Here is a 26237-nt window from a genome sequence, read left to right as displayed (position 1 = left end):
CCCAGCCTGGAGAGGTTCTCGTGATGACTGCGGCAAGTGCCGTGAGTAACTTGTTTTAACATTGTCTTTCTCTCTCTCCCTCCAGGTGCTTCGTTCCGGTGCGTTCGTGGTGTCCCGATGGTGCTGCCGACTGGATGGATGACCGCAAGCAGCAGGAAGATGGACATTCGACGGGCAGAGGCGGGATGGAATTTGCAGATAAGTGGAGACTGCTAATGATATTCCTTGTCTCCTCTGCAGGTCCGCTGTTCAAGGATCGCCGGTATCTGGTCACTGGAGACGAGCGTCAAGCTGCTGGCTGCAGAATAACGTGAAGCACGTTCTGTAACTTCGGTGTGGTTTATATAGCCCTCTGGTAAAGTAGTCCGGGCTACCACACACTAAAACACTGCACCGCACAGTCTGGTTCTAGGAACTAGACTGTGTAGGTGCCTCCATGTTGGCTGCAGGCCTCCAAAGAAAAAGAAGTCCCTTCGAGAAGGTTTCCCTTCCTGAACATGAGCCTGGCGCCAAAGGCGCCAGGACTGACTCCAGGAAAGTCCATTAAGATAGTGCAAGGCCCTTGGGGCCCCAACTGAACCTCGGGTCTTAACCCTACCTTGCATGTGAGCATGCCAGTGGGGTTTTAGGTCACGGGTTGTGACAGTGGAAACGAGAAGGACCTCTCATGCTCTTGACCATTCAGTTCACACAATCATTCTTTCAGGCAACTGTAATCTGTCCATCTTTGCAGTGGGAAAGGGACCACAATGACGGGTGCTATAAAGTGAAACTTTGAATGTATTGTGTCCTCCAACATATTCCACATCTTTGACATGTAATGTCCACAGCTGTGCTGGTTCATAAATTTTTCGCCATAGGGCGTCCTGCGTCGATGGCGTCGGGTTGATGTCCCCAAAGGCCTTTGTCGATGGTGACGTCATCGGATGTTATAAGTAGCATTCACGGCGCCCGTAGCCTCAGTTCGTGTTTGCTTTGAGAATTCGGCATGCCTTGTGTTGAGAATGTCTTCTTCTTCTACCCCGACAACCCTGCGGTCTGGCTTCAGAAAATGTCGGGAATGTAAGTCCAAGATGTCCATCACGGACCCGCACCGTATCTGCTTGTGTTGTCTTGGCGATAGCCACGACACAGGCAACTGCTCGAAGCAGCAGTCGTTGACTACCAAGGTCTTGCGGGAGCGTAAGAGAAATTGCAGGTAGGTCGGGTTTTCAAACCCCGTAAAACCAAAAAGACTGCTGGTCTTTCCACTGACGACTCTAGGGGTGACGCTCTGTCTGAGGAAGTCCAGGGGACATCGGTCCTTGAGTGGTTCCCGCCTCCCGTAAGCGGTGTCACCATTCGCCTTCCCCGTCCGATGATGGCTCTGTGCGGAAAGTGGCTTGTCCCACTGTTAGGCAGAATCCTGTGCAGTGCCCTTAGGGACCACTACACACAATTACGACTACAGGTGGCAATTCAAGTTTTACCTTTGGTACAAGCCTGTACTACTATGTTAAACTGGTACCAATAGCGGAGCAGCCAGGCTTATCTCAAGAGTATATGAGCAGTAGCAGAGATTACACAAAGGGACCACAATTACTGTGACTCGAGCAAACACTGAGTTAAGGTTTCAGGTAAAAAATATAAGTACATTTGTTTTTAAACCATCTGTTATAAACACAACACTTCTATTAATTCAAAACCACACATAAAATACAATACAACCAACCAATTCACTTTGGTACACTCTAGCTCAAGGTAAGTACCCTATGTTTTAACGGACCGGTGTTGTGAAAAAAAAAGATGTTAGCGGAAATACATCGGTCTTACTAAAGAAACACGTATCCGCGGCAAGAAATGTTACCGGGGCAAAAACACACTTAGCACCTGAGTTAACCAGAGAGAGTTGGGGGCAAAAATCATAGGCAATACTTTTGTCAAGGCAGACAGAATCAGAGAACACTATTTGACGGAATTCAAGAGTCAATAGGCCGGGGCCAGTGTCAAGTGGAACTGGGTTCCTGTTGTCGAGGATCACACAGTCGGACAGTTCAAGATCCAATGTTGCCAGGAGTACTTCGATATTGTCAACTGAGGAAGTAAAAGTTATAAGAAGGAAGGAAAACAAGGGCAAGCCTTGGAGGTCAAGAACACGGATTCACCCTAGTTCCTCAAGCAGAACACAGTAGCTTATTCAATGAAGAAGCTGGTGCCACAGCAGTTGATCCTGGTAGTTTCCTGCAGACCCACTGTCCCTGGAGCTTCGGTGCGAAGGAGGATGTCTGGAGGGGTCTGCACCACACAGGGATGAAGCCGGCAGCAGCGACAGTGAATAAAAGGTGCGCTCCTTTAAATATAGGAGAGGCTCTTCAGATGGCTATCCGGACCACTACAGCAGTGTGCAGCGATTTCGACCAAGAAGAGGATCCTCTGGCTGTGGAAGATGAGCTAGTTATCCCCACCAGGCTCAAGGGAAGAAGACTCTGGACTGGATCTTCTCTGGTCGTCGAAGGGTAGATAGCTCGGGACTGCAGCAGGGCTTCACCGGGACGGGGTAGTTGCAGCAGCCGTCGTCTTCTCCGCTTCTCTTCGGTTCCTTGTAGTTCCAGTGGCGACTCTGACTTCTAGCCCAAGAGACCTGCCTTTTTATGCAAAAATCCCCCATTCACACAGCCTTTCACACAGCCTTGCTGTCAATCACGCAGCGGGAGGGTTGTCCAGCCCGGACAACTACCTCAGCCAATCATGGCAAAGTGTGACTTGCGTTTCCTTGGATACCCGGTGCAGGGGATGACTACACCCCTCCCTCACATTCAGCCCACCTAGGCGCCTGGAGGAGGGCTTCTTGGCAGAAGCCCGCCAAAAGACAGTGAACAAAGGAGGCAAACCTGGTTTGCCGCGCAATGTAAAACACAAGAAGTACTTTAACAAAAAGAAATGGCGAATAAACCCGACCGAAGCCAAAAGATAAAGTATTTGGTCAAGCGGGTTTAAGTTTGAGGCTAATATAATAGCCTAAAACAATACCACGTTTATATAATATAATCGCGGTAGAAAAGTTAGGGTAGATACCACTGCCACCAGCCAAGTCTAAATGTTGAAAGGGCGAAACAATGCTCTAGGAGGTACAGATAAAAAGGGGTACGGAGTAACCCTTTCCAGTACTCCATGTAAGATGGGGTGTACTGGGTCTGTGGTTAAATGACTAAGTAAAGCTAATGGCAACTTTACCCTTTTCTGGGGGACTGTAGTCGGCTACAGAAATGGAGTCGGTGGGAAGTCTAAAAGACAACCCTGTGTCACTGCACTGAAGGTGCTGTGTAACACACAAAAGATGGACTACTGAAGTGGTGTACTCCAGAGTCCACAATCACAAAAACGGGTAAAAGACACATGACAAACCATGGGTAAGAGTGGGGGAAAAGCTCACACTCTTACCCGGTGAAATAAACTCCAGAAATCCAGCAAAGCTGCTGGGGGCTCACTAGGTGAGGGAAATTAGCCAAAAAATAAGAATTCTCAATAACACCCACTAAATCCTCTAATCTGGAAAAATGGGAGGCATTTAGGGAGAAAATGCTGGAGATTTTTCAATATCTGGGCACTGTTCCATTCTCGCCTTTGGTTGAAGCCAGCAGGGAAACAGTCTTGGTCCGACGCTTGCGCACACTTGGTCCTGGGCAGTCGGCACGATAAACATCGTAAACCATCGAGGTCCTGTTCGGACGAGGCTCCGGTAGATTGCCAGGGACGTGCCAGTTCCAGGTCGCTGTCTTTGTCACCGACAAAACCGTCGAAGTCTGTGAAGGTGTCGGCGCTGTGTCCATCGAGTTAGGCTGTCGGGGCTATTCACTCGGTCAGGCCCTCAGAGCCTTCGACACCTTTGTCAGCGTCCATGCTGACGCCATCGGGGCCTATAGGCCAGAAGAATTTGCTTTGGAGGCCCCTGTGGCTGTGGATCCTCTGAGAAAGGCTCTGTGTAATAGTGTGAGTCCTATTCTTGAATCCAGGTCTGATCCAGTCCCTAGGAAGGAGTTCTTTCATTCTCTACAGAACATCTATGAGGATGAGGAGAGGTCTGATGTGGAGTTGGAGCCTTTTGATGTTCCTGATGAAACACCTGAAGTTCCTGGCATTGTCTTTTCTAAGGACAGTCCGATGGAGAATCTGCGTCAGTCTTTCCATGATGCCAGTGGCCTTGACACATCTCCTGAAATGGAGTTTGGTAGGGCAGAGCCTGGTGCTCATGCCGAATCATCCTATAGGAGATTGATGTCGAGAGTTACGGAGTACCTAAGGTGGTCCAGCCCTCCAGTTGAATACGACCAGGATGACCTGACAGACATTTTAGATCAGGGTCCGTCCACTGGCCCAGTGCTGCCTTTTCACATGGCGTTAAATAAACCACCTACCTGGAACACCCCATAGTCTCTTCCGGCGGTCAATAAGTCGTTGACTAAGAATTACCGCCCATCCACTAGTGACCCCCAGCTACCTATCCACACACCCCACTCCTGAGAGTTTGGTGGTTCAGGCGGCCACGGCCACCTCGAGGCAGGCAGCGTACCCTGCCATCCCTCATGATGGGGACAACAAGCGCTTCGATGGATGGGCACGCAAGGTATTTTCGGCTCTAAGTATGGCACTGAAATCGGCCAACTCCACCTTTGCCTTAGCAAATTTTCTGCACACACTGTGGAATTGTCTCTCTGGCGGCTGAGCATATTCCCGAAGGGGAAGAAAGGGATGGGTTTCTTGCTATTGTGCAGGATGGCAGGGATGCCATGTGTGAATCCCTACAGTCTTGGTTGAACACGGCTGATAGTGTCAGCTGGTCCATGGCTGTAATCACCGTGATATACAAGTTTGCATGGTTGCGGAAGTCGGGGGTTTGCACTGGATGTGCAGGCCCTTCTACTCAATATGCCCTTTGACGGTTCTCATTTGTTTGCAGCAAGGCTTGAGAGGTTGCAGACCTCCAAAGCAGCTGCTAAATCTTTGGGCGCAGCTGTGCCTCAACCTGTGTCTTTTCATCCTAGGGGACAGCAGTGGAGGGGTGGTTCCTTTCGTTACTACTCCTCTTTTGGTAGAGCGAGAGGAGCGGCCAGTCAAAGGGGCCAATGTAAAGTTCCTGGTGGTGGACTGGGAAGAGGTGCCAAAGCTGCTCAAGCAGCTGCCTCTTTGCCTTTAGGTGCTGCCGCAGCTACTCCAAAGCTGATATGAGGCCAGGTCTCATTGTCGAAGATTGGCGAGCCATTACTTCAGATGCGTGGGTTTTTGAAACAAAAGCCCACAGCTACTGTCTACCCTTCCTGAGTCGGCCTCACAATAATCCACCTGGGAAGCTCTCTTTGAAGATTCCGGATCCGCTCCTTTTGCAGAAAATCTTGACCGTGCTGGAGAAAGGCGCTATAGTGCCTGTCACGGAGAGGAACAAGGGCTGGTATTCCCAATTTTTTTTATTCCCAAGAAAGACGGAGGACCAAGACCCATATTGGACTTAAGTTTCTTGAACAAGTTCCTCTGGGAGGACAAGTTCAAGATGGTCACTCTTTCTCAGGTCCTTAAGGCCCTTTGACTTCAGAATTGGTTGGTGTCATTGGACTTACAGGATGCTTATTTTCATGTGCCGATCCATCCAAAGCACAGTAAATACCTGAGGTTTGCGGTTGGCAACTTGCACTTTGTTTCAGGTTCTGCCATTCGGGTTGACCTCGGCCCAAGGGTCTTCACCAAGCTCATGGTGGTGGTGGCAGCGTATCTCAGGAGAGCGGGGGGTTCACGTCTACCCCTACTTGGACGATTGGCTGATCAGGGCACATTCTCCGTAACAAGCCTTGGCTCATCAAGAAGTCACCTGCCACACTCTTCACGAACTGGGCTTCTCCATCAATTTCAAGATGGAGACACATCTTGACGCCTTCCCAGCAGCTCCAATACATCAGAGCGGCGTTGGACACATTCCTGGGGTTGTGTTCGCCCCCAAGGTGAGGGCTCATCACATTGTCCAGATGGTCAACAAATTTCATCATGCCCAGTGTCTCCCGGCTTTCGAATTCTTAAGGTTGCTCAGCCTCATGGCTTCCTGCATTTTTCTGTTGCCAGAGGCCAGACTGAGGATGAGATCCCTTCAATGGGCTCTCAGGGTGCTTTGGTCGCTATGCTCAGGCAAAATGTCAGATCTCCTTCAGATTCTGCTTGCGGTCTCACAGGATCTTATGTGGTGGGCCAGCGAAGGGAATCTGATGAAGGGAGAGCCTGTTTGACAACCATGGCCAGAGGTGACGGTAGTGACGGATGCTTCCCTCACAGGTTGGGGAGCTCACGCCAACGAGCAGACCATCAGCAGTCGTTGGTCTCTGTCGGAGTCCAAACTCCACATAAATCTTTTGGAGTGAAGGGCCATCAGGCTAGCCCTGAAGGCTTTTCTGCCGTTTGTGTGAGAGAAGTGTGTCCTGATCATGACGGACAACACAGTGGCCATGCATTACCTCAACAAAAAGAGAGGTGTAGGGTAATTTTCGCTGTGCAGAGAGGCGATGCAGCTCTGGTTGTGGGCGATGCAGCAAGGAATCCCACTTTCACCAGTTCATCTGGCCAGAGAGGAAAATGCGGCGGCAGACGCTCTGAGCAGACAGAGCGCGTTCTCCCACGAGTGGGAGTTGGCTCAGGAAGTCCTTCAAGAGATCTTTGCCCTTTGGGTAACCCCTCAAGTGGATCTGTTTGCAACCAGTGCCAACCGAAACTGCAAGACATATTGCTCAAGGGAATTACCTCCGAGAGGAGCTTTAGGGCAGGCGTTCGTCGTGGATTGGTCATTCCAACTTCTGTACGTGTTTCTTCCGATCCCCGTCATGTCCATCTGTCCTCCATGCTGTCTTCCCTAAAGAGAGGATCTTCTCTCGTGTGCGGTGAGGGGGCCGGGCGGAGGGGGGGGGTGGGGTTCTCAACCTTCACACATGGTTACTGGAGGTGTTGTTTTCGGCCATGCATCCGGCAACCAAACCCCATTACTGTTGCCTTTGGCATAAGTTTTGCGACTGATGCAGAACACACAATGTTGATCCTTTCCAGTATTCCATTCCAATGGTTCTTTCTTTGGCCCACATGGGTTTACAATTGGGTACCATTAAAGGTTACCTGTCAGCGCTATCTATTTTCAAGTGCTCGTCTGAAGAATGTTCTTATTTTAAGATTCCTTTGATTACCTAGTTTCTAAAAGGGCTCACAAATGTGTTCCCGCCGTCCCCTTTTCAGGTGCTGGTTTGTGATCTGAATTTAGTCTTGAAATTCTTGATGTGTGCTCCGTTTGAACCTTTGCACTCTTGTACTTTGAGACTGTTGACCTTCAAGACGGTTTTCTTGATTGCAGTTACATCTGCTCCGCATAGTGAGCGAGTTGCAGGCACTTTCGTCTAAGCCACCCTTTACTTTGTTCCACAAGGATAGGGTTGTACTTGTAGTACATCCTTCCTTCCTACCGAAGGTAGTGTCTGAATTTCATTTGAGCCAAAAGGTGGCACTTCCTGCTTTCTAGTCACCTCCTCATCTTGGTAAGGAAGAGGAGTGACGCCATAGATTGGACCCTCGGAGAGCTTTGAGCTTTTATATTTCTAGGATGTCCAGGCTCAAAGTGGACAACCAACTTTTTGTGGGGTATAATGGACACCGATTGGGCCAGACTGTTAGCAAACAGACCTTGTCCAGTTGGATTATCCTCACTATTGCTGAATGTTAGATTGGCTGGCAAGAGCCCACCTGTTATGCTCACCTGGTATCCACAGGGACGCCACCCAGCTGGGTTACTCGCTGGTATGCTTCTTAGCTTTGCCCTGAAGTTGTCTGCGGGGAAGGTTCTGCCTTGTGGTAGAATTAGGCGTGCTCTCCGTCCTGCCTTCTTTGCAGGGGAGCGTTGTCTTTCATGGGCGAGTGTGGTCCAGTTAATTCACTGACACCGGCCCATTTGATATTGTTCAGGTAGGTCTTATTGCTGTTCTTTAGTTTTGTTGCTGTCCTGCATGCCTCTTTGTTTAAAATGTCTTTTTTTCTCCCATAGGTATGCAGAGCTTCAGCGCGGCGAACTGGCTTGGTTGAGCCCCGCTGGTAAATGATGGCACATTAAGAGCGCTATGATGTGGTAAGTAAGCGCTATGCGAAGTCTTGCCTTTGCTAACCCTTGTTTTCCTTCCTTGTAGGTCGCGGTGTTATTCAGCGCGAGTGGAATGTCCGGAGTGGTGCCAGCTGAGAGGCGGCCAGCCAGGTAAGCCTTTTGAGCAGTTCGTAATTTGTAAATGTCTCTACAGCTGTCTTTAATGTTGCCTCTATCTTCCTCTCTGTCGTTCTGTCTGGGAGGCGTGCAGATTCGAGGAAGCTGTTCTCAGTAGCTGCGAGTGTTTAAAGATGAAAACTGCAGGTAAGATGCTGCTGCTAATGATGTTCATTTTGTCTCCTTGCAGGTTCTGCTTCTCCGAGGTTCGAGGGAATAGCTGGACACGGTGAGCGTCACGTTGCAAGCAACAAAGTAACACGAAGCATGTTCTGCAGTCAGGGTGTGGTTTATATAGCCCAGGTAAAGTAGCACCAGGGAAAGTAGTTCCAGGCCTGCCACACTCAAAACACTAGACCGCATAGCTTGGTTCTTAGGAACCAAGCTATGTGGATTCCTCCATGTTGGCTGACAATACAATAAAGTAGTTCCCAAGCACATTGTTGTTCATGGTGTATGAGCCTGGCGCCATAGGTGCCAGGGCTGGCCCCATGAGGGCTTTTGAAGAGGATGCCAGGCTCTAGAAGCCAGAGTCCTGACTCCACCTGGCCAATGGGTTTGCCAGAGGGGGTTTTGGGCGAGGGTCGTGACACCACCTGAGGGTTTGCAATCTCACTCCACCAGGGGCGTGGCTATTTCCGCATCCCTGCAATGGGGAGCTCCTGTTAAGAACATTTGTGATGCTGCAACGTGGTCCTCCAGCCACACCTTTGTCAAGCATTCCTCCCTGGATACTTTCCATGGTCAAGATATGGACTTTGGTAAAGCAGTGCTTTATTCTGCCATCTGATTGGGTAGATCTAAATTCTTCTCCCTCCTCCAATCACTGATACTGCTTTGGGAGTCGATCAAAGATGTGGAATATGTTGGAGGAGACCAAACCATTCGAAGAACAAGTTGTAAGAGGATTCAATTCAGCACTACAGCCAAGTCAACGCCTAGTCTAGAATACTGAATGAAAACCCTTATTGATATATCTTTATGTCCAGTTCATGCGTTCTGGATGACTACCCCTATATAACACCCCTCCCTTGGAATCCCCCTGACCCCACTGAGCCAAGAAGTAGTTCTGTTTTGCAAGTTTAAAAGGTTTATTTGATAATTTAAACAATAGATCTATATATCACACTTTATAATAAATTAATAATTGAATATCACACTTAATCTGAGATGATAAAGATTAACAACAGAGAATATGGCACTAGCACACTTCTTGATAATCACTAAGGAGTTGACATGAAATGGATAAGATAGCAACAATACTTTTATGGTTTCAAATGGATGCAATGTGGAATGAAATGCAGTAAAGAAAAGAACTTGATAGGATTTCAGCAAAGACAATGTAATCACTTTCTTGTACAATTCACCCCCCCCCCCCTTTATGCAATGCAAGGAAATGGAAGGAAGGCACACAGTTCTCAGAAATGCAATCAAATGTGATTCAGTTCACCCCAGCAACTTAGACTACAGAAGTTTACAACACAGGCAAAATGCTTTGATATGTGCTGGCAATGGAGTGAAAATATGCTAAAATGCTTTTAATTCCCTCTAGGAGGTTCAGGGTGAGTGAAATCAAGTTAATATTAGTCCAGGCTCACTTTAGCAAGTATTTAGGAGTAACTAGCAGGTTAAACGAATTTCTGGCAAATGGAAGGCAAGCAGCAGCAGATTTTTACACGTGAAGAAATGTGCAAATCGCGGTAAAATGTGAAATCGCGGCTAAATTTGCGAATGCGCCGAGCACGATTACAGAGGAACTACAATGACTATCACTATCGTGTTGGGGTCCTATGAAAGCCTAGGATCTCAGCTTCCAGATGAAAGTTACTGCAAGTCTCTAGCACAAACGGTCGCGGAGATATGAGCGATTGAATAAAGGTCGTTTTTCAGATTGAAATTTAAAGTTCAAAAAGACAAATGCAGCTTGCAACTAGAAAATGACAAGTGACAGCTTTACAAATGACAGGTGACAGTTAGGAGACAGTTCTACTTAGATTAAAATAGGATTGAATTATATTATTTTAACTAAGAGATTGGTTCTGCACAGTTTTCTAGGTACTCACACTATATTCTTGAGTGAAATGGACCTCGCCACGGATCTGGTCAGGTTTTAAACTGGACTCTGGTCTCTGCACTTCACAGTGATCTGGGTCTGCTCTCTCTGGTTCTGCTAACAGGTCAGCTCTACTCTGCTGGTCTGGTCTGGGTCTCTGAAGGTTGATGGAGGTAAAGTATGGATTTTCCCGGCAGAGCTTCCAGCTGCAATGGATTTGAAGGTCTCTATCTGTCCTGTCTCTCTGCTTTTATGTGTTTTTAAAATGGGTGTGTGTGAGCAGCATCACTAGCCAGCCCCTCTCCACTTATCATTGGCCAAGCTTTCATTTCTCCCCTGATTGGGGGAGCTAAGTTGTGTCAGAGTGATGTCATTTTACAGCCTGCAGAAAGTCCACTCCTCCTGTCAACTTACACACAAATCTAGATTTGAACCAAATACATATTTGCAGAGGTACATATTGTTTTAAAATCATATGCACCCCTCACATATCACAGGAGGTATACCCTGTTCAAACTCTGCTCTTCTTGGGAGCTTGCATTCAGAAATGGCAATATTTTGCACTTTTTAACTGGTTTGCAATACCGGACATTACCCCAAATTTACACACATGTGCGCAAGGAGTATGGACATTAGTTGATGAAGTGTCAGATTTTTCACATGCACACATTTTGAGTAATATCCTCTTTTCCGCTAAAACCCCCCTGAACATGCCACCGGTTCTAAAAACCTCTTAAAATGTGGGCAGAAAAATCACAAGAATTATGGTGTCATTTAAATAATTTTCACAAGTCCGTACTATGAGTTATTAATCTTTTTAGAGTTATGTTCTGGCCCCAAAGGGGTGTGGTTTTCCCCCAGCACAAGGTTGAATTTCTGGTTTTTCCAGTTCTGCCAAGCCAGCTTGCTCTCACAGGCAGTGCTCCTCCCCTTTGCTTCAGGAGGAAGCTACTTTTACGACATCTGCAATAAACCATCTGCCTGAGTCAGGAGAGGGCTTTGTTCAGAGCTCCTGTATTCTGTGGGGGCTCCCAATTATCAGAGAGATGGCATATCCTTAGTGTGGCCAGCAAAAGGCAGATAGGCCTGGGAACACAGCTGTGACTCAAGTTTCATCTCCTGTCGGGGGTAGCTGGTGGGCAGAATTCAGTTCCTTAAGCCAGGCCCCAGCTAATGTCACTTTTAGTTACCCAGTTTTCTGCATTCAAATAAAACTAAACATTTTTACATATGCAGCTAGAATGCTGATACTAAGTTTAAAACTATGACATTTAAACAATTGCAACCTATGTGACACTCAGAAATAGGTCACTCATTTCTTTTAAACATTTAGATTTTTTTTAGTGTCTTTCAGTCCACATTTACTTAAACTGCTGAAATCCACAGCTCAGCCAGTCTTGTTATACACCTTCAAGTCACTTCAGAATATAACTTTACATTGGATCCACCTCTCAGTAAGTCTTTCTTTGGCTTGCCTTGGGTTCATTTATTCAGTTTTCTACAAAAAGTAAAATCTGGTGTTGTTTTAAAATGCCGGCTTTTGGATAGTGGTGAGTACTGGTAATGCACCCATTTTTGGGATTTAAGAAATGAATTCCCCACAGTTATGGGTTTGCTTTTGGCAATCAGCATTGCCATTCCCAATGGTTTCAGACTACTGTGTGGGTAGTCCAATGGTGGTTTTAGGCAGTGTCCTTCTGTGCCCATAACATCGGCAAAAATGAGTGGCAGCCTATTCTTCATGCATTTCCCTGTGCATTTTCGGGGAAGCTCTGGCCATCATGATGTTTTCCATGTCAGTACTGCACAGTTTTGAGGTAGGGCTCGGATGCATGGGTAAATACATCCCACAAGCCCCCCTTCTTGCGGTGGCCATCTGATCCTTCACTGGTGGGAACCGCAAGATCTGGGATGTAGTTCTCATCTTCTTCTGGTGGATGGCCAGTTCAGCATCTCTTCCTCCATCCGGTACTGGTCGATCGGTTCTCCTCGCCGGTCCTGATGGGAATATTGGGCGGTACACTGGGCCCCTTGCGTCTCTGCTCCCGGTCTCCGGATCGTCGTCCTTGGCCCGTCTCCCGGTTTTCTTTCTCCTAGGACGACAAAGGAAGAGCGGCAATACCTATTCATGGACATTTCTTCCACCACTGTTGAGATAGTGGGGCAGCATATGCATTTCATCATAACAAAACATTACAACGTACTCCTCATCGCCCTCCCAGCCTGCCCCTCTGAAGAATTTCCTATGCTATTGCAGCTTGCGTTCCCACAAGGCTATGTGCAGTCAAGGCAGCATTTTGTGCGGGTATGTCACACGTTGTGGAGGGAAAAAACATGAACTGAAGCTACGGGCACCGTGCGTGCTACTTATACCATCCAATGACGTCACCCTCGACGGAGGCCTTCGAGGGACATCAACCCAATGCCATCGACGCAGAAGGCCCTCTGCCGAAAAATTTCAGAAGCTGCACAGCTGTGGACATTACATGTCAAAGATGTGGAATACGAACTTGTTCTTTGGCAGATGTGACCCATTTGGCTTTCTTAGGCCTTGCCCTCCATACTCCTTTTCTGCAGCCTAAGAGATGCAGCTTTTATTTCACTTCTGATTTTGTTCTTTGAAGAAAAGTTTGTTTTTCCTGCTGGCTTTGCTTCATTTATGGTTTAGACCATGACCAGAGATTAGTGTCCTGTCCCAAACACACAGGAGTGGATGCAAGCCTTACAAACAGAAGGGTGGCAATAGCTCCCACTGAACATTTGGCATTCAGTATATTTGTGGCCTTTAGTCTTTCTGGAAGCATGCCTAAGGTGGGGACGACAAGATCATAGTTAAATGTAGTTCTCAATTTTAAACTCCACAGCTCAAGACCAAGTAAGTGTTTTAATGTTGGTTTCTGCATTTTACACTTTTTATTAGACGGCGAGAGAAGGTACACGGACACGATTAATGTCTGTAAATAGTATAATTCCTCATGGGATATGCAAAATGTAGCGGTATCACGAAGAAGATGAGAGTAAATGACTGGGGCTGCTATCTGGTTGAGCTAACTACCTATTCGAAGGGATTGTGTCCTCCGACGTATTCCTTATCTATGATATTTGTATCTCCAGCTTGCTGGCCTCGGAAAACATTTTTCCCAGTAGAGGGCGCTGTGCGTCGACGTCCGTCGAGTAGGTGCTCCTCGACGGCCACCGTATCAACGCCATCCTGCCTATAAATGGCCACGCACAGCGTCCGTTGCTCAGTTCCGTTTTTCCGCGCTTCGTGTGCCTCGGAATACCGTTGCTCAGTTCGTCAGTCGATATATATTCATATTTCCTCGAGAAAACCGACTCGTACTCGATGGCTTCCTCCTCCGACCCGACGACTCCTCGGTCCGGTTTCAAAAAATGCCGAGACTGGGGGAAGAAAGTCGTTGACGGATCCTCACAGGATCTGTTTGTGGTGTCTGGGAATCGAACACCAGTGTTCGGAGTGTGAGGAATGCCTATCCATGACGGCGAAAGCCTTGAAGGAGCGTAAGGGGAAGCTCAAGAGAGGTAAGTCAGTTTTAACTTCCTCGAACGTTTCCGCGGTAGAGTCGAGACATTCGTCTCCTCACCGTCTAAAGCATTCTCGGTCTAGGTCTCGAAGTGGCTCCCACCACTCTTCGAGGTCTAGACACTCGAAAAAGAGACGAAGAAGATCCCCTTTATCGTCGTCTTCTAGTCCTCCTGAAAGAGTAAATTGCCCCACAAAACACAGCTCTCAAGCTGAGTGGGAGGAATTCAGAAAAAAGATGCTAAGCGTCTTCGAGAAAGCAGCCTCGACCCCCTCGAAGTCAGCTGAGGGTGATACGCTGGGTGAAAAGCCCAAAAAATCTAAACGCCGCGAGTCGAATCACCCGGCGAAAGAGTCGACCCGAAAGCGCCATGAGCCATCGGGAAGTAAAGCATCTTCGACGCCATCGTCGAAAGCCCCTTCGAAGCATAGATCGGCGCCATCGACGCCGTTATCGAAGGGTCCTTCGACGCATCCGTCGATTGAGTCGACGCCGACATCGACGCCGATAAAAGAAAAACCCACGGCTACTCCACAGCCAACGGTTACACCGAGAGCCTCCGACACGACGTCGAGAACGTCGTTGACATCCTCGAGCAGGATTCCGATCCTCTCGAGTTCTTCGAGGCCTCTTCCAGTTTTCTCGACGCCTTTGTCGGCGCCTTCGAGGATTTTTACATCGGCGTCGACATCGACCTTTTCAAGGCCACTGATGATGGCTCCCTCTGCCTTAGAGATTGGTTTTATACCATTTCACAGACCAGAGCATCCCCCCTTAACTTCAATTTTTGAAGAAAGGGAAGATTCTGACCAAGAAAGGCCTTTTGGGCTGCAGAGGACCACATTACCTGAACCAGAGACTTTTGCCTCTGAGGAAAGAAGGTTGCAAGACCTTCAGGATGCATTACAGGAAGCAAGTGGCCTAGACACTTCCCCAGAAGTGGAATTTGTCAAACCAGACCCAGGGGAACATGCTGAAATCCCTTATAGAACCCTAATGTCAAGAATTATGGAGTTCATGGGTTGGTCTGTGCCTTCACCTGTTTTTCAACGGGATGACCTCAAAGATATTCTGGATAAGGGTCCACAGGAGAATCCTGTGGTTCCCTTTTTCATTCTGCTTTACAAAGAAAGATTTTAACTAACTGGGAAACTCGTGAAGTTGTCCCTGCGGTTAACTAGAAGTTGTCAGCGAAATATAGGGTATCTGCTGCTGACCCTGAATACCTATCTAAGCACCCTACTCCAGAGAGTCTTGTGGTCCAGGCTGCAACTTCATCAGGCAGTACATCTGCATACCCCACTGCTCCTCTGGATAGGGATGATAAAAAATATGATGCCATGGCTAGGAAAGTCTTCTCGGCCTGTAGCATGGCTTTAAAATCTATTAATGCAACTTGTACGCTCGCTAGGTTCAGCCACACTCTTTGGGAGTGTGCTTCATCAGCGGCTGACTGCCTCCAGGAAGGAGAAGAAAGGGACGCATTTTTAAATATCATCAGAGATGGTAAAGATGCAATGTGTGAGTCCCTTCAAACTGGCATTGATTCTGCTGACAGTATCAGCAGGGCCATGGCGGCAAGTACCGCAATCCGCAGGCATGCGGGTTGATAAAGTCCGGCTTTGCTTCTGACGTACAGGCCAGACTTTTAAATATGCCCTTTGACGGCTCTTCCCTATTTGGTAAAAAGGCAGATGACAGTTTGGAAAAACTACAAACCTCTAAAGCAGCAGCCAAGTCACTAGGAGCTGCAATCCGCCAAACTAATTTTCGTCCCTCAGGATCCTCTTGGAGAGGAAGGTCCTTTCGCTATTATTCCTCATATGGAAGAGGCAGAGGACGGCCGGCTCAAAGAGGCCAAGGAAAATTTACACGTGGTGGACGGGGTAAAGGAAAGAAAGCCGCATCAGCAGGAGCCGCTTTACCTTCGGCAACTGCATCAGCCGCTCCAAAACCACTCTGAGATCTCCCATCACCTGCTAGAGAAAGGTGCCATAGACCTGCTAGAGAAAGGTGCCATAGAACCGGTACCTGTAGCAGACAGGAACAAGGGCTGGTACTCCCCCTACTTTCTCATACTAAAGAAAGACGGAGGACTGAGACCCATCCTGGACTTACGAGAATTGAACAAGTTCCTCAGGAAGGGCAAGTTCAAGATGGTAACTCTCCCTCAGATCCTTCAGGCCCTTCAGCTTCAGGACTGGTTAGTATCTGGACCTTCAGGATGCTTATTTCCATGTGCCAATCCATCCCAAGCACAGGAAGTACCTGAGGTTTGCAATTGGCAACTCTCATTATCAATTTCGAGTTCTGCCATTTGGGCTGACCTCCGCCCCGAGGGTATTCACCAAGCTAATGTCGGTTGTGGCTGCAAGTCTAAGGAGGGAAGGGATTCACGTCTACCTCTACCTGGACGATTGTTTGATCAGAGCAGTTTCTTCGGAACAAGCTCGGATTCAACTAGATTATGTCTGCCACTCCCTTATCAGGCTGGGCTTCTCCCTCAATTTAAAGAAGTCACAGATGATACCATCACAGAGACTCCAGTTCATTGGAGCAGTCCTGGACACGTCCCTGGGAAAAGCCTCGCCACCAGAGGTGAGGACTCAAGATATTCTGCAGATGGTCACCAGGTTTCAAAATGCCCAACGTCTCCCAGTCTACGACTTTTTGAGGTTGCTAGGCCTCATGGCATCCTTCATATCCTTTGTGCCAGAGGCTCGCCTGAAAATGAGATCCCTTCAGTGGGCACTGAGGACTCAGTGGTCACAATTCTCAGGGAGGATGACAGATCTCCTCCGGATTCCGGACAAGGTAACCCACGACCTTCAATGGTGCGCCTCTCCAGAGAACATCTTGAAAGGAGAACTGTTTTGGCAACCATGGCCGGAGATAACAGTAGTCACAGACGCCTCACTCACGGGGTGGGGAGCCCATGCCAACGACTTGACCATCAGCGGTCGTTGGTCTCCATTGGAGTCCAGACTACACATCAACCTGTTGGAGCTGAGAGCCATCAGACTGGCACTGAAGGCTTTTCTGCCGTCTGTACGGGGGAGAAACGTCTTGATAATGACGGACAATACAGTGGCCATGCACTACATCAACAAAAGAGGAGGCGTAGGGTCACTGCCACTGTGTAGAGAGGCGATGCAGCTCTGGTTTTGGGCAATTCAGGAAGGAATCTCTCTATCGGCAATTCACCTAGCCGGAGAGAAGAACTTGACAGCGGACGCTCTGAGCAGGCAGAACACAGTCTCCCACGAATGGGAGATAGCTCAGGAAGTCCTTCAAGAGATCTTCGTCCTTTGGGGAACCCCTCAAGTGGATCTGTTCGCCACCAGTATCAACAGGAAGTGCGACAGATTTTGCTCAAGGGAATTTCCCCCGAGAGGAGCTCTAGGAGATGCGTTCGTAGTGGACTGGGAGTTACCACTTCTGTACGCGTTTCCTCCGGTCCCTGTCATTCCTCAAATGATCACGAGGTTGAGAAGGTTTCGGAAGACCATGATCCTAATTGCCCCGGATTGGGCCAGGAGAACGTGGTACCCGGACCTTCTGGACATGTCCATCTGTCCTCCAATTCGTCTACCGTACAGAGAAGATCTTCTCTCGCAGAAGGGAGGTCGGGTTCTCCATCCAGCCATCAAGACCCTCAACCTTCACGCTTGGTATCTGAAAGGTTGAGGTACAAGGATTGGGACCTTCCAGATGATGTCATGGAGGTGTTGCTTTCGGCCAGAAGACCAGCAACTAAAACTCTATACCGCTGCCGTTGGAATAAATTTTGCAGCTGGTGCAGAGAAAGGAATATCGAACCCTTTTCATGTGGTACACCTGCGGTGTTATCCTTCTTACTTTATTTGGCAAATTCAGGCCTTCAAGTTTTCACTATTAAGGGCTATCTCGCAGCGCTATCGATCTTTAAGCGCACTGCAGAGGAGCCATCGTATTTCAAAATTCCATTGGTAATACAATACCTGAAAGGTCTAACTAATGTTTACCCTCCAAGACCATTCCAAGTTCCCTTATGGGACTGAAATCTAGTTTTAAACTTCCTAAAGGGTGCTCCCTTTGAGCCCTCCACTCTTGTTCATTGAAGTTTCTCACCGTCAAAACTATTTTATTGGTAGTATTAACATCTGCTAGAAGGGTTAGCGAGATACAAGCCCTATCTTGTAAACCTCCTCATACAACTTTTCACAAGGACAAAGTAGTTTCTCCCAAAGGTAGTTTCTGAATTTCACATTACTCAGAAGATTACTTTACCTTCATTCTATCCTCCTCCCCATCCGGGGAAAGAGGAAGAAAGACTACACAGGCTGGACCCTAAGCGAGCCTTGAGTTTTTATATCAGTAGACTTGCTAAAATTAGACAAGCAGACCAACTCTTCGTAGGTTACGCAGGACATAAATTGGGATTACCAATAACCAAACAAACCATCTCCAGATGCATTATTTTAGCTATTCTGGAATGCTACAAACTGGCAGGGAAAGAGGCCCCTCAAAATCTAAGAGCTCATTCGACCAGGGGTATCGCAGCATCCTCAGCTCTTCAAAGAGGGGTACCAATTAGAGACATATGTGCGGCTGCCACATGGTCGTCCGCACATACCTTTACCAAATTTTATAGCCTGGACTCCTCCTCTAGTCAAGAGACTAGATTTGGCAAAGCTGTGTTACACTCTGTTCATTCTTAAAGGGTAATATGGCATCTCTTACTCCCGCCTCCAATCACATACCACTGCTATGGGAGTCTATCATAGATAAGGAATCTGTCGGAGGACACAATCCCTTCGAAGAACAAGTTACTTCTTACCTTGTAACGTTCTTTCGATGGGATGTTCCTCCGATGTATTCTTTATCGCCCCTCCCATCCATCCCCGCAGTAACATTTCCCTTGTGGTTGCAGCTTACGCTCCTTCAAGGGTAGTAACCATTCATACAATAACTACTTTACCCTACAAAACGGAACTGAGCAACGGACGCTGCGCGTGGCCATTTATAGGCATGATGACGTCTGCGTCGATACGGTGGCCGTCGAGGAGCACCTACTCGACGGACGTCGACGCACAGCGCCCTCTACTGGGAAAAATGTTTTCCGAGGCCAGCAAACTGGAGATACAAATATCATAGATAAGGAATACGTCAGAGGAACATCCCATCGAAAGAACGTTACAAGGTAAGAAGTAACTTGTTCTTCTCAAAACAATATTTATTTGAACTCTGTATATATATACCAAGATTTTCAGGGTGCAAGCCCAGTCTTTGATTGGCTTATGCCCTAAGCCCAAAGAGACGCAAACTTATATTTCACTGTTTAGCTATGACACATGCGCTCCTAACTCCATACAATTCTCAAGTCATAAGAAATATATTTCCCAAAAGGTGATCGAATTGACATGTCAATTGTCAATCTTAAATTGCTCAAAATATATTGTCACAACACAGCCAACACGTGTTCCGACCTATACAAGGCCCTCATCAGGGCTGTTGCCAGTGTATTTGCCAATTGTATTCACAACCTATACATCACAATTAATTCCACAGATAATATACATAATACACACAAGTACCAGAAAAAACAATCAAAGGAGAATATACACACACCATATCACTGGAATTTCAAATGTCAAAATAGTGAACCAAAAGGAAAAAAGATAAATGTAAATATAGAGAAAAGTTATATACCTACATCATTCACTTAGTTTGTCCAAATCAAAATGTGCCATTTTTGAACTAATAGCCATACATATGAGAAAAACAAAATTATCATTTAACATAACTAACAAATCAAAGAAAACAAAGGAAAAAAGAATACAAGAAAAAGAAAATTCCTAAGGGAGGAACAAGGGGGAGGAAAGGACAAGAATAGAGAGAGGGAGAATCACACCATTAATATTTCAAACATTACTAGGATTCATATTTCCACATGATCCAAATGCTGCTGTGTACCATAGTGCCACTCATGTCCAACACCTTCCTGCTTGCTACTTATCACTTACAGTGAGATCTCCAAACAGTTTATCAGAGATACCAAATGTGTATCAAATAAATAAATATATCCCATTGGTAACTCGTGCCCCTTGCCTAAATTTGTACTTCACAGGAAGAAGTTGGGACAATGTCATTTTATTATTGATTTTGCTAGGGAGAATTCTCAGAAATATGCTAATTCCTCTCTACCTTAGAGACCCCCACCAACTTTGCTGGATTTTGAGGACCTGAATTTCTAACCTGGAGAGAGTGAGACATTTTCCTCACTATCCCATGTATTGATTTTGAACACTGTTTCTTTTGGTTGTGGAGTCTGACAAACTCCATAGGCATAATTGTTTACATTGTCACACTGCACCTTCAGTGCAGTGGCACAGGGAAGTCTTTCAGATTTCCCCAAGGTTTAGATACCTTCTCTTGGATAAACTACTGTTTCCAAGAGCAGTAAAGTGAAATTGACTACTTTCATGTGTAACTTTCTAGACCCAGCACACACTATCTTACAATAGGGTACTGGAGTGTTTACTTAGTATCCCCTTTGTCTAGCTTATCCTGTAACATGTTTGTTACCCTTTCCTCGATGAATGGCTGGTGGCAGTGGTTTACTGTGGTGTGCATTTACCGCAGGATGCGTTTCCGCCGCCGCAACCATAAATGCAGCCAATTAATTGGCAATCCTCACAGTGCAACATAGCTGTGGTACAAGATGGATCGCATATTAGACTTTCTCCCGAATACGATAGGTGACCCTCTGGCTCAAAGGGAAGGCTGCTTCAGATCCTGCCATTACTGTCTCTCTGGATATAGTGGACACAGGCTCCTGCCAAATGGTTAACGTAGCAGTCCGGAGACAACAAGGATGGCTAAAAGGCACACATTTCAATCCATAGGTGCATTCCAAGGTGGTGGATATGCCCTTTGATGGACCGGACCTCTTTGGAAAGACGGTGGATGAGACCATCCAGGCTGACACTGATACGTCATGCTCCCTAGGTACTGTGCAGCAGCGAAAACAGTCCTGTCGTTTGGGTAAGGGTCACTTTTCAAGAACTTCCACAGAATACAGGCCCTCCTATCGTCGGCTGTCTCACACCAGCTTGAAAGAGGCGTACACAGGGAGGTTGCAATCCTAAAGTGATACTCAACGTGGAGCGTCCTCTAGGAAGCAAACTCCCAAGCAGGCCTGACCAGCACCATAACCTGCACCCCCACTTCAGCACCCAAGTGGGAGGCTGATCAATGGCACAAGTTCTCCACGACAAATGGGTGTTCAACATCACTCGGCAGGGGGACACCCTCAAATTTCAGGGCACATGCCCTCCATCCCTCCTGTAAAAAAAGAGCTACATCTACCATTTCTCCTACAAGAAGTGAAGTCCCCTCTAAAGAAGGGGGTGCTTAGTGTACTCCAGATACTTCCCGTTGGAAAAAAAGTTCCTTAAATCAGTTTTGGATGGTCACGCTTCAGCGTGTCCTCTATCAAATAGACCAAGGAGACTTTCTCGCCTCTCTGGACTTGAGGATGCTTATTTCCATATCCCCATACCTCGCAGGTACAGACCTTTCCTTCGATTTGTAGTACAAGACAAGCTTTATCAATTCAAGGCTCTGTCTTTTTGTCTCAAATACACACCTAGAGTCTTCACAAAATGCTTAGCCCCAGGGGCACCCCATCTCTGCCGAGCAAGCATTTGTCTACCCTTTCCTTGAATGGCTTATACGCACCCCCTCCCAGTTGCTAGCCTTGCATCACACCAAGGAGACCATTCGGTATCTGACTTCTCTGGTATTCTCCATCTCCATGGGGTTCACGGCTCAACACCATGACATGTCTTTCTACCCTCTAGCAAGTGAGGGTCAAAGCCATACTCCACAAGATTCACTAACTATCCACATTGCAGGTTGCAACAGTCCACTTAATCAAATCTCTGCTTAGGATGATGTCCTCTTGCATCTTGTTAGTTTCACGCTGCAGGCTTCGTATGATGCCTCTTCAAGAGCTGCTCGATGGCACCAAGCGTCAGGTTCTTGGAATTACTAGATTGCCCTCACGCCATCTTTCCGCAAAACTCTCCAGTGGTGGAATCATTGCGAACACCACTTGCAGTTTGCTCCCTTTCGACCTCCTCCCAGTTCATCAGGCCACAGTCACCACCAATGCTTCCCTGGAGGGATGGGGAGCCCACACGTTTTAGCATCACGCCGGAGGTCTGTGGCAATTCGAAGAAAAGACCCTGCACATAAATGCCTTGGAACTCGCAGTGTTCTGGGCCTTGAAGTCAATACAACGGCAACTCTGGAAGCAACAACTCACCAGTGCTGTACAATGAAGCTCAAGCACTATGTAACTTGCCAATATCACACATGTTTCTCCTCCCCTTCACAGAACTCAAAGTGCTGCCAGTGTGCCTGCCAGCTGGTACCCTCAAAAGGGTAGTATGGGGTACACCTTCTCCCTCCCGTAGAAAGGTTGGTTCCTCTGTGCGGTCACTCCGCTTTCACTTCTTCTGAGAGCTCTAAATGCACTCAAACGGAGCCTCCACAATAAGATTGTAACCGCGCCAGCATGGGCACGCCAGATTTGGCACTCCGGCTTAATTTACCCGATGGTCACTCCTTGCATCAAGCTGCCGCCTCTCAGACCTCTTTAGAGACTGAGGATCAGTCCTGCATCACAATCCAGTGTCACTAACGTTGAGGGCTTGGCTGCTGCAGTCCTTCAATTCTGATCCTTCGATTTACCTCTAGAACGCAGAAATATTCTTGAAAAGGTTAGGGCACCTTCTACATTATCGTGCTACAAGCACAAATGGAAATGTTTTACCATCTGTTGTCAATCACAAGATCAAAACTCTCTTCAAATCAAAGCTGTGCAAGTTTTGCCATATCTCCTAACCATGGGGCAAAAGCAGGATTAGCACACGCCTGCATTAAAGTACATTTAGTGGCCATGTCACAATACACTCGCACTACAGGCCGACCTTCCCTGTGGTCTCACAGGCTGGTTAAAGTATTCCTCAAGGGACACTTCCTGGCTTTTCTTCCTGTAAAAGCTCCAGAGCGGGCACTCCATGTTGTTCTTGCCAAATTGATGGGCCCTCCGTTTGAACCTCTTCACCCGGCTCCGTTGAAGTTTGTGTCATGGAAGACTGCTTTCTTAGTGGCCATTACATCTGCCTGGCGTATGGGAGAACTGCAAGCACTCTCCTGCAGACTGCCGTGCCACTTAATCACCAATCCAAGGTAGTGCTCTGCACAAATCCTTCCTTCATGCCGATGGTTCCCTCAGACTTTCACCGGAATTAACTGCTTGGATGGCGTTATTTAGAATTATTTGAAGTTGATGGATGTTTTTGCAATGGAGCCTACGAAGTGGACTTTGCAGTAGTTAATCCTCAAATCCTCAAGCTTATAATGGCTCCGGCAAAAGTCAAGCAGCTGTTTTTAGAGAGGAAAGGTCTAGAGGCATTCAGCACCTTGGTGGCGAAGGCTGCTGATGATGAGATGGCGTTTGCTTGGAGGGACATGGTAAGGGAGGCGTCATGGTGCACCCCTAGATTTTTTACTGAGGTCGAGACTGGGATAGTGATGTTGTTTTGTTCAGTAAGACTATTTAGTGCTTTAGGTGTACTGACTAGAAAGATGTGCAATTGTATTCATAAGCATGTGAATTGTGACAAATCCTTAGGTGTCGTCACTTCTTGGGGAGGATCCCCTTTGCATGAGGCCAGGGACGTGAGGCTGCTACGTGATTGTTCCCCTCGGGGAGGTACACAGCAGGAGGATCTCATGGGAAGAGACTCCCCTCTAGGGACAAGGACTACCATCTACGGAGAATGCGGTATGACATACCTCGCCCAACACCCTAAACACCTCCATAACCCAAGATCATCCCATACCAACTAATGTATATGTGTAGGGCCATGGAATTGCACTACTGAAACAAAACAAATAACTTGGTCTTCCTCAGAGGGACTTGTCTGATAAATATTGAGGCGAGGAGGAGGAGATGCAGTGTAATGACCACTATGTGGAACAATGAAGCATCACAATTGCAGCAGAGACCATCCTGCGGAGCCGCAGAGGTGCATCCTGAGCCCTGGAAGCCCAGACTAAGTATCTAAACCCTATAATAGGTAAGAGGGGATATCAAAAAGAGCCAGAGGGGTTGAAGCAGGCAACGCACAGCCTAAGGTGGTTCTCCCGAGACCCAGTAACGGCAGGTGGATTGTTGGAAACAACATGAGACTGGTCTTGGACCCGGACCCACTAAAAAGAGTTTTATTAGACATCTTCATGGCAGTATTTGGCAGGAGAGTGAACCAGGTCTGCCAACATCTGAAGAGGGGGAAGCCAGGCTCCAGGTCCCTCAAAGTCAAATCCGGAACGGCCAGGGGAAGGGAGTCATTCCCCCCCTGGTGTTGCGAACTGTGAACCACGATACAAGCCATTTGCCTAGTAATCATGAAAGACCAGAAGAAGGGAGTAATTCTCCTGATAACCAATGCCAGGTGAAGGGAGTTATTCTCTCTGGTGATTAACTTGCAACCAGAACTGTGCTATCCAGTCCAGGAGGAGCGAGTCCTTTTCCTGGACCAAGAACATTGGCACAATCTCTTGTTTAGTTAGAAGTGTTTAGGACAGAGGTTGGGAAGTTTTGACACAGGAGAGTGGACTTTTTAAGTTACTAACGCATCCCAACGGGCCCATTAGCACTTTAGGTGAGGCAGGGAAACCTCTCATCATAGCTGTAGGGAAAGATAGGTTTTCCCTTAATTATTCTACTGAAGGCAAGTATATAGCAATCACTGTCACCTGTGTTGTCAGTCTCCTTATGCACACTTACAGAATCTATGAAGGATCCAATGCTGCAGAAGGAAGAAGTTAGTTACCTGTAATTCCTGTTCTCCATCATTAGTATCTTTCATGGATTCACATGCAAACCTCCCGCTTACCCATCTCTGCCTCTTCTATGTTCAGGCTGCCTCATTACGTATGCTTCCAAAAGCTGAATATGGTCACTAAGGGAGGGACTAAGGAGGATTAATGTCATTGGCTGTGGCAGTATGACCCAAAGTGACATCAATAGGCCATATAAGTAGCGATCAATTTTAAGATTTAAAGCTACTTTAATATTGGAGGATTCATGCCTGATGACGGGGAATATTCATAAGCATGTGAATCCATGAAAGATATCGATGCCGGAGAGCATGAGTTACAGGTAAGTAACTTGTTCCTTATGGTGCAGTAAATCAAAGAGCAAATTAATTTCTCTGACAGAGCGCAGGGTTGGTACTTTCCTTACATTTTAGTTGTGAAGAATTGTTAGGGCTGTGTCCCAACCTTGATGTGCACCTGCTGAATTTGTATCCATCTCTGCAGAGAGAATTTCAAATGGTCACATCTGCCCATATTCTCCAAAGACTCTCGACCTGCAAGTCTTGTCTGTTTTCACTGGACCTTTTAAGTGCCTACTTTCATGTCCCATTACATCTATAGCACAGTAAGTTTTTGGGAATACAATTACCATTTCAGGACTCTTCCCTTTGGCCTTTCCTCCGCATATATACAGTGTTCAACAAGCCGTTGGACGCTCGTCTCAGCAGCAGGCAGTTGCACACGCCTCCCTACATTGGCTGTCTTATTAGAGCTTAAACCCCTGTGATAGAATGCCATCTGGCCAGGGTGTGAAAGCACTAACTTTTTTTGATTTTTCAAAAATATAGTAAAGTGATGTGGGTATTTTGTTTCTGAAAGGGGGGCAGGAGTTTGCTAATCGGACCACCCTTTCACAATGCTTCATACCAGGAGCATAGTACATTCAGGTGCCAGTGTTGCACCAGTGTCCTGAACACTGCAGTCCTTCTCTTTAGTGGTACAGGGCAGGTTCAAAGGTTACAGGAGCATGTGTTAGGCAGAAAACTGTGCAGTTCCCTTAGGGACCACTGCAAAAAGTTTAAGACTGCAGGTGTTGGCAGTAAACCCAATTGGTGCACCACCCAGATTTACCTGGTAGCTATGGCTGAGCAGTCAGACCTCTCTCAAGAAGAGTTGGGCAGTATATAGAGTATACACATTAGGTACAAAGAGACAGTAGCACAAGAAAACACTGACCAGAGCTTTGGTATAAAAGTATATACTTATTTATTTAAAAACAAACTTGTAAAAATACACTGGCACTAATATGTCAAGCATGTTCAAACACAGTCACTAGAAATATATACACCTCCCTAATAAATTATTTGACAAGTCTAGGTTAGTACACCATTTATTTAGCAAAACAGAGGTGAGGGCGTAACCATAGATGGCACTCCAATAATGCTTTAAAAAGGGAGAGAAAAGGCAGAAATAGGAAAACCCACAATACCAACACTTTTAAAGAACCACAGCAAGT

At 47.0% G+C, this 26237-nt stretch overlaps 1 protein-coding gene across 4 annotated transcripts in view; it reads left to right on the top strand.

Annotated features, from left to right (window-relative positions):
• Window positions 1-26237, top strand: part of NSD2 (nuclear receptor binding SET domain protein 2) — a 1742450-nt gene that overhangs the window by 953618 nt on the left and 762595 nt on the right. The window lies entirely within an intron of this gene.

Source organism: Ambystoma mexicanum, chromosome 6q, assembly GCF_040938575.1.
Source record: "Ambystoma mexicanum isolate Mex_15411 chromosome 6q, UKY_AmexF1_1, whole genome shotgun sequence".
Classification (NCBI taxonomy): Eukaryota; Metazoa; Chordata; class Amphibia; order Caudata; family Ambystomatidae; genus Ambystoma; species Ambystoma mexicanum.
This window is presented reverse-complemented; position numbering and strand designations above follow the sequence as displayed.